The sequence below is a fragment of the Sturnira hondurensis genome, unplaced genomic scaffold, assembly GCF_014824575.4.
Source record: "Sturnira hondurensis isolate 20B ecotype Veracruz unplaced genomic scaffold, ASM1482457v3 Scaffold0016462, whole genome shotgun sequence".
NCBI classification, from domain to species: domain Eukaryota; kingdom Metazoa; phylum Chordata; class Mammalia; order Chiroptera; family Phyllostomidae; genus Sturnira; species Sturnira hondurensis.
In genome coordinates this window covers 1,446,438-1,454,609 of record NW_028089093.1, presented here as the reverse complement: position 1 = coordinate 1,454,609, position 8,172 = coordinate 1,446,438, and the positions used below count along the sequence as shown (strand labels likewise).

The window sequence follows — 8,172 nt, the reverse complement described above, 5'->3', positions numbered from 1 at the left end:
AGACTTTGTATAACGATAAAAATTGGTAGGATTTTAGGAGACACATCACTAAAGAAATATGGATGCCAAATAAAAACATGAAAAGATGCTCAACATCATTAACCATTAAGGAAATGAAATTAATCCACAATGAGACACACTTTACACCCATTAGAATGGCTAAAATTCATAAGAGTTGACTGTAGCAGGTGTTGGGAAGGGAATGAAGGAACCAAAATCTTATGCACCACTGATGGGAATGTAAGATGGTACAACAACTGCATTTGAAAAATGGAAGTTTCTCAAAAAGTTAAATACAACTTATCTATGTAGAGCCCAAGAAAGAAAAGAAAACATGTATGTTTCTAGAAAGATTTGTACATGAATGTTCATAGCAGCTTCATGAATACAATAAAAACCGGAAACATCTCAAGTGATCACCAACTGATGAATGAATAAGGAATTCTGGTAGGTCTGTATAATGACATTAAATGAGTGTTTTCTCCATTTTTTGCACCACAATACCATGGCACCATGGTGTACATGGCACCATGAGCAGAAGGTCTCTCATGACACCCTCTACAAGGCAGGGGAAGGGCCTGCACAGGAGCAAGCACAAGCATGGGAAGCTTCTCAAGACAGTGGAAGAACTGTGACCATCAGGACACATGCTCTTGGGCGCTGTCAGGCTTACATCCGCTCCCCCTCCAAGCTCTCTGTCTGTGTTTAGGGACCAGTGGCCCTGTGAGGAGGTCAAGGCCAAAGGAACCCCCTACTTTCCACCATGGACACTGAAGTGCTGAAGAAACTTAACAGGAATAAGAAACTGGTCAAAAAGCTGGCGAAGAAGTGTGTTTTTTTGGCTTCAGAATCTCTGATCAAGCAGATCCCATGAATCTTGGGCCCAGACCTGAATAAAGCTGGCAAGTTCCCTCCTTCGTTGACTCATAGTGAGAACATGGTGAGTTGGTGGAGTGAAATCCAGGATCAAGTTCCTGATGAAGAAAATGCTGCATCTGGCAGTGGCCGTTGGCCATATGAAGATGACCGATGATGAGCTTGTGTACCACATCCACTGCGCTGTCAATTTTCTGGTGTCCTTGCTTAAAAAGAACTGGGCTTTTTTTACCTCAAGAGCCTGGACAAGCCCCGGCACCTGAACTAAGGTACAGCTAAATGAGCCTTACAGCTACCATTTAAAAAAAGAAATAAAATGAATAGGAATATCTAGACTAAATAGAATCATCTGTAATAAAAAGGAATAAAATGATGATATACACAACATGGGTGAATTTCAAAATAATTGTAGTGAGTAAAAGAAGCAGAATAAAAGAGAGTAGATATTATAGAAGTCTGTTTATATGAAATCCTATAGTGTCAGAATGGATCGTGATAGAAAGCAAATTAGTGGTTGTCTGGGGAGGAAGAAATTGGAAAGGGCATGAGGAAACTTTTTAAGGTGATGAGTGTGTTCATTGCACCGAGTGTGGTGATAGTTTCATAGATATTTCCATGTGACAAAAGTTATTAAATTGTACAGTTAGATATATGCGGCTTATTTTATTCCCATTTTACCATCAATAAAATTATAAAACAGATAGATTCAGACAGAATTTCCTTTGATGTCCCTTAACAGATAAATGTAGTCATAACAAATTAACTAACTTCTGCATTTTTAAGTCTAAGACTTTGCCAAGTTTCCAGGCTTTTTTTTTTCTTGTTTCTAATGGATAAGCTCAGTTACTGATGTTACCTATGCATACAGAAAACACTTCTTCGTTAATCATGGCACGTATATAGCAGTGTTCCCATATCATACATTCCTTGCATTGAAGTTTTTGACTAACCCCAGAATGACTTTGCTGACATCACCCAATATGGTTAGAAATTAATCTCTTAGGCATAGAGAGGAATGTTGGGTGTATGTGCTTTTTTTAAACCTAGAAAATAAAAAGTACTTAAGGTTCTCTAAGATGTGATCCTAGAATAATTTCACTCAGATATTGTTTGCAAAAAGTTTTATTTTTTGAAGAAATAAAACTTCTCCCCTTTGGTAATCGGATACTTTAAACATGACCTCTCCCATCCTGTTCCTGACCTAGTGTTAGTAAACATCTTATAACCATTCACTTCAAGTGAGTGTCACCTCATGGCAGTCACGCAGGAGGCCACACATCCTATGTCTTCTGCTGGTCCTGCCCCTTCTCCAAACAGTTCACAACTGCTCTTTGGTAGAGCCAGCTCTGAGTCAGAAGGGAAACTGGTGTCTTCATAAGTTACAGATCCCTAAAAATGTTATTACAAAGTTAGATAACCCACTCCATCTACCAGACCTGACTCCACATCATTTCAGAGGCTTTTCAAAAATTCTCTACAATTAACTTTCCCAAACAAACAAAACTTTGCAACAATATTTTGAAAGAAATTCTACTTTTATCTGGCTAGTGAGTTGCTCTGCACCAATACTGTGCTGCAAAGACATGTCTTTATTTTTGAAAATAAAGAAATTAGGCATTTAATTTTTACATGTAAAAACTGGCATTAGTATATTAGTAATTCGTGAAGGAATGAGGGCTTAAAATATATCTACAAAAACATAATGTTAATAAAAATAGAAAGCGCCACATAGGTCATTTTAGTTAACTGCTACTATTCATCTATAAGCAAATTAACTTTTCTTGGTCCAAATTAGTGAAATCTTAAAAAATATTGTCTAGAGAGTATCATTGAAGAGGACAATGTTATTTTTAGACACATTCTGAAATTCAAACTCACTTCATAGCAGAATTAAAGAATAATGTTTTAATTAAACACATTTCTCAAAAACCCNTAAAAATGTTATTACAAAGTTAGATAACCCACTCCATCTACCAGACCTGACTCCACATCATTTCAGAGGCTTTTCAAAAATTCTCTACAATTAACTTTCCCAAACAAACAAAACTTTGCAACAATATTTTGAAAGAAATTCTACTTTTATCTGGCTAGTGAGTTGCTCTGCACCAATACTGTGCTGCAAAGACATGTCTTTATTTTTGAAAATAAAGAAATTGGGCATTTAATTTTTACATGTAAAAACTGGCATTAGTATATTAGTAATTCGTGAAGGAATGAGGGCTTAAAATATATCTATAAAAACATAATGTTAATAAAAATAGAAAGCGCCACATAGGTCATTTTAGTTAACTGCTACTACTATTTACCTATAAGCAAATTAACTTTTCTTGGTCCAAATTAGTGAAATCTTAAAAAATATTGTCTAGAGGATATCATTGAAGAGGATAATGTTATTTTTAGACATATTCTGAAATTCAAACTCACTTCACAGCAGAATTAAAGAATAATGTTTTAATTAAACGCATTTCTCAAAAACCCATCAGATCTTCCTTTCTTTGGGAGATACTGTCACCAGTTAGCTGTTCAATTTCCCAGGTTAAATTTTATTCGTTGCTGTTAAGAATACAGTGGAATCTCGGTTCACAAACTTAATTTGTTCTGGAAAACTGTTCAGGAAGCGATCTGTTTGAAAACCACATCTTTGTGTGTCACCTGAGAGACACGTGACTGATCATACGGGTATCAGCATGAAAGAGCTGTCAGGTAGAGAATTGAGGCCTGAGATTCTCTTAGACAACCAAGGCATCTTTCCCATGAACAACTTGGTGGAGAACCGAGGTTTGACTCTATCAGCGATATTAAGAATGTTCGAGAGATCACATCACTGCTTTTTCAACTTATCAAAATGACATGGGCAGTCATGTCAGACTAAATACATATCTTTAAAGGCATGCAACTATGACACTATGACACTCTCACCTAATTTTAAGGAAGCCCCTCCAAGTATCAATGACGTAATCAAAAGGTACATCTTGCCCCTTCTTAAGAAAAGATGAGCAAATGAAAGCTGGCACTATAAAGAATACATAATCCATTGGCATTTCTGTATATGAGTTCAATATGTCCATGGAACCACTTGGATAATTAATCTGTGTGCTCACTGAGACTGTGAGGATTAGCAGCAGCATCCAAGCCAAAGAGTGTCTCAGCTGAGGTTTTCCAGCAGAAAGTTCTTTAAAGTAATGCCCAGGCCTTTCACAGAGCCAGCTAAAAGAACTCCACTCAAGGAGCAGATGGTTATGCAACAAGAACATTGTTTTCATGGTAAGGCCCTAACAAAAAGATTAATATCAGGGCTACAATGACCACATGGATTGCAAAAAATCACAAAATGTGGATCGCCTCGTTGGTAAGACATTCTATTTAACGTCTCTACATCCTCTTCGTTTGGAGCATGAATGGCTGCAACTGCAGATCTTCACAAGGATGAGGAGAGCCCCTAATGGAGGCTGAAGATGACCTGCGCAAAGGCACAGGCAGCCTCGCCAGCACCCACTGAGAGCGACGCCGTCTGCCACAACCATTCCTCGGGGTTTGCGGGGCCACTGTGACCTGCTCTCAAGGATCCTATTCTTGTAAGCTTACTTTTGTTGCTTTTATTTCAGAATGTAACTTTCCCCAATAAAAACACTAGAGCTCCTAGAGACTCCCAAACTTACATAAAAGTCATAGAACTCATGCTGCTGGCTATAGCATTTGCTTTTCAAAAAGCTCCTGTGAGTCACAGAGTTCACAGAGGGAGAGAAACAATGGACATTGGAGAGAGTATGATTCGGCCTTCTAATCTCAGACTTTCACACCCCCATACAGACTTCAGGGACTACCGAAGGGCCCTCATGCCCTGTCTTCACCTACGTCTGGGGGGTGGGGGGGGCGTGGCCTGGGCTGCAGCTGGGCTCCTGCAGAAAACAGTGAGAAGCTTTACCAAAAACATTTCATGTATTTTCCCATCAGGCAGACTTATTTTTTCTTTCTCATCAGCTTCCTTGGACACATGCAGCAGGTTCACTTTTACACAAACAATACGTTGGTGGCAAATGCAAGTGGAAATATGAAATCTAAACACCACAGGTGCAGCACAGGAGCTGCGAAAGGACACGCCATGAAAAGGCAGAATGAGAAAATAGCTCCTCAGGGAAGTCTCACTCTAAGACGAAATGAACTCTCAGAAAATAGAGAGGCTGCAAGAAGGAAACTTAAAATTCCGATATCTGTCTTGGGATGTGAAGAACAGCAAGTGTTCATGCTTCAACCCGAACGTGGCCGGCTGACCCCAATGTCTGGCTGACCCTAACATAGCTGGCTGACCCAAGTTTTGCCCATCCCTTGAACTAAACTTGAACCTTATGTGAAACTCGTCATTTGGAGATCATTTGAAAATATTTTCTTCTCTTGTCTTCTCATTTGGACGGAGCGGGCTCTGAGGAGAGCCATGTGGAACCATGAGGGAAAGAGCTCATATTTTTATATGTGTGTTTTTATGACCATTTCCCTGCATGCATTAGCCAAGGAAGGAATGATGAGCACTGAGAGACTCCTTAATTTGTGCAGCATGGTGTGAATTAATGCAGTTTCCCATTGAGGCCAAGTGGTATAAGAGTAAGCACTGGTTTCAAATTTAGAGGCCATAGGTCTGGTGTCCTGCTCTAAGAAACCATTCAAAACATGCTGCGGAATAAATGATGGAGTGGACAGATGAAGGAATGTCAGCTGGGCCTGATGAAGCATTTTCACCAAACCTGAGCCTGAACTACAGCAGCCACAGAACCCAAAGATCAGGAGATTACCTCTTCCCAGGTGTGGGGCAAGAAGTGGAGACTTAAGATGCAGCCCCTGCTAGATGTTCACAATCTGAGAACCACTGTGCAATAAGCATGGAACTCCACAGGCGAGTCACAGAGGACATGTCTCGTGTTGGATTCCATGCGAAGGAGGAGTCAGGACTCTGTCTGGGCCTTGAAAGGTGACGAGGGTTTGCCTGGACGGAAGAGGGGGAAATAATGCATCTTAAGTAACAGGATGAAACAAATCACAGAAGTGGTTTAAATCATGATGCAAGCATGTGTGAGACAGGAAGGTGACCAAGGTGACTGAGGGAGGTGCTGGAGAGTGGGAAACAGCACTCTGAAGTGGGCAAGGGAACAGGACGCAACATAATAGGAGCATAAGGAGGAACAAGGCGCCGTTCCTCTTGAGCTGAAGAGAGATGTCCTGGGTGACTGATCTGGCAGGGTGGGCCTCTCCTCACCCACTTCCTGCCTGACTCTTGCTCCTTGCACAGCTACTGAGGTTGGATGGAAATCTAGCAAACATTTTTATTGCACTCCCAGGTGAACAAATCTTCAGATGTGTGGGTGCAAGCCCCCTTGCACGCTCCCTTGTCCGAAAATTAACCAACTCCACGAAGACAAGATCACACACCTTCAAAATAAACCAAGTGCCTCTTCCCTCTCACATGATTTGCCAGATGACAGATGATCCCAATCCCTGTAATTACTTAGATACTTTAATTGACTTGCAGTGGCAGTAATAAGTAACTGGAGTTCAGGCTTGTAGAATTTCCTTCCTAATTGTCGCCATCAAACTACTCATTACAGGGATAAATAACACACCACTTCATTTAAACCATTTCCTCCATTCATGGAGCTCATGCAAAGTCCAGCAGAAAGGCCCCAGCATTAGCAGGCTCCTAGGAGAGCTGTTTGCGGGAGGAGCACGGTGCTGAACCATTGAAAGAGCTTCTCCAGTTGGTTGTCCGCTTCATTTGAATTAGCAAGCCACAAGTTTCCAACACTGACACACTTCCTAGTGCTTTGGGTTTAAAAGGCTGTAGAAAGGATAATTGACTGCAGCTTGTCAGCACGAGAGATTTACTGTCATTAGCACACACTCAGATGAATTACTTTAATATCATAGAATATAAAAAATGGCCAGATAGTTTCCTTTCCAAGTAAGTTAAGAGTACTTAGACAGTTTTTCACACTTCACGCTGCATCTGGGTGTAAAGGAGGGAGGAAATTATAAAGGGCCCGTGAGTGGGAGTAGAAGGGCCGGGTGGGGTTGACTTGGCAGAGGTAGGGGAAGGTGGATTTCAAACTGTCAAATCAAATCCCAGTGGACAGACCTCTTCAGGGTTGCTTGTTTTCAGGCTGGCATGAACGCTATATACATACTCATTTTTTTTAAAGTTTTCAATATTGATTTCTCTTTTTCAGTGTAGTGTTAATTTAGAAAATACTATTGCAGCTTGAGTTCTTTCTATTTTGACTCAACTGTAGGGAGGAAATACTAGAAATGTTACAAGGCAGATTCTCAGCCTTTATTACACCCTAGACACCTGTTTGGGAGACCTGGCTTGCGGGGCGATAAAAATACGGCCCTTTAACATGTTCAGCTTTGTTTCGTTTTTGAACCATCCACTCTTCTGAGGGATGTAAAAGAGAGCCAGTGCCCAAGCATGAAGAAAGCCTAGAACTGGAGCGATTTATTTTCATTTTGCTCCCTCGTGGTTCCTTTTACAAAAAAATATTTTTGCCTCCTAAGTCTTAGAACCTAGGGCAAGCTGCCACTGGCAATTATTTCATTTTGATTTTCAGGAGGAGGGCTTCATTCCTGTCTGATCATTGAATCTAGACCTGCTTTGCAATATGTCCCTGGCCACCACTAAGATCCAAACGCCTGGGCCTGGTGCCTGTTGTGATTGTAACTGAAATGGAAGTAAGCTCACTGTTTCTGTGTTGCTCAGCACTGCAGGTTCGTATCTGTGAATGCCATTGCCAACGACGATTGCTCCCTTAGTCAATTAGTTGGATGGTGAGCACCGTTTGTTCTAGCCCCTTTGTATTTCTCAAACACGTTGTAGCACACCTGAAAGGTGAAAGTCACAGCAATTCCCCTCTGGCAGGAGGGAGGCAATCTGTAAAATTCAGCAGCGTACCTAGTTACTGCACATCCAACTGCTTCCCCTTCTCCACCGAGTGTCACCACAATAACACAGAGGGGGAAATGAACATGTCATAAAATAACCTCACGCACAGCATGTTGCTGAAAACACATAAGCAACAGCAACAGTAAACAATGGCACTGCGAGCCCCATGTTCTCCAGGCACTGGCTGTCCCCTTCTGGGTCCGATGGCAAGGATCCGTGAGGGGGGAAATTTCAGAGGCTTGGGCTGCAGGGTCTGTCCCCAACTTCTGAGATATTTTGAGTGGGCTGTTGCTTCACCTACGTCTCATTAATCTGGTGATGGCTCACCTCCAAATTGCTTTGAGTCATAGTTGGGGTTTCCTAATTCT

At 41.2% G+C, this 8,172-nt stretch overlaps 1 pseudogene; it reads left to right on the top strand.

Annotated features, from left to right (window-relative positions):
• Positions 1 to 505: 505 nt before the first annotated feature.
• Positions 506 to 1,139, top strand: LOC119000925 (60S ribosomal protein L10a-like; annotated as a pseudogene).
• The last annotated feature ends 7,033 nt before the right edge of the window (positions 1,140 to 8,172 follow it).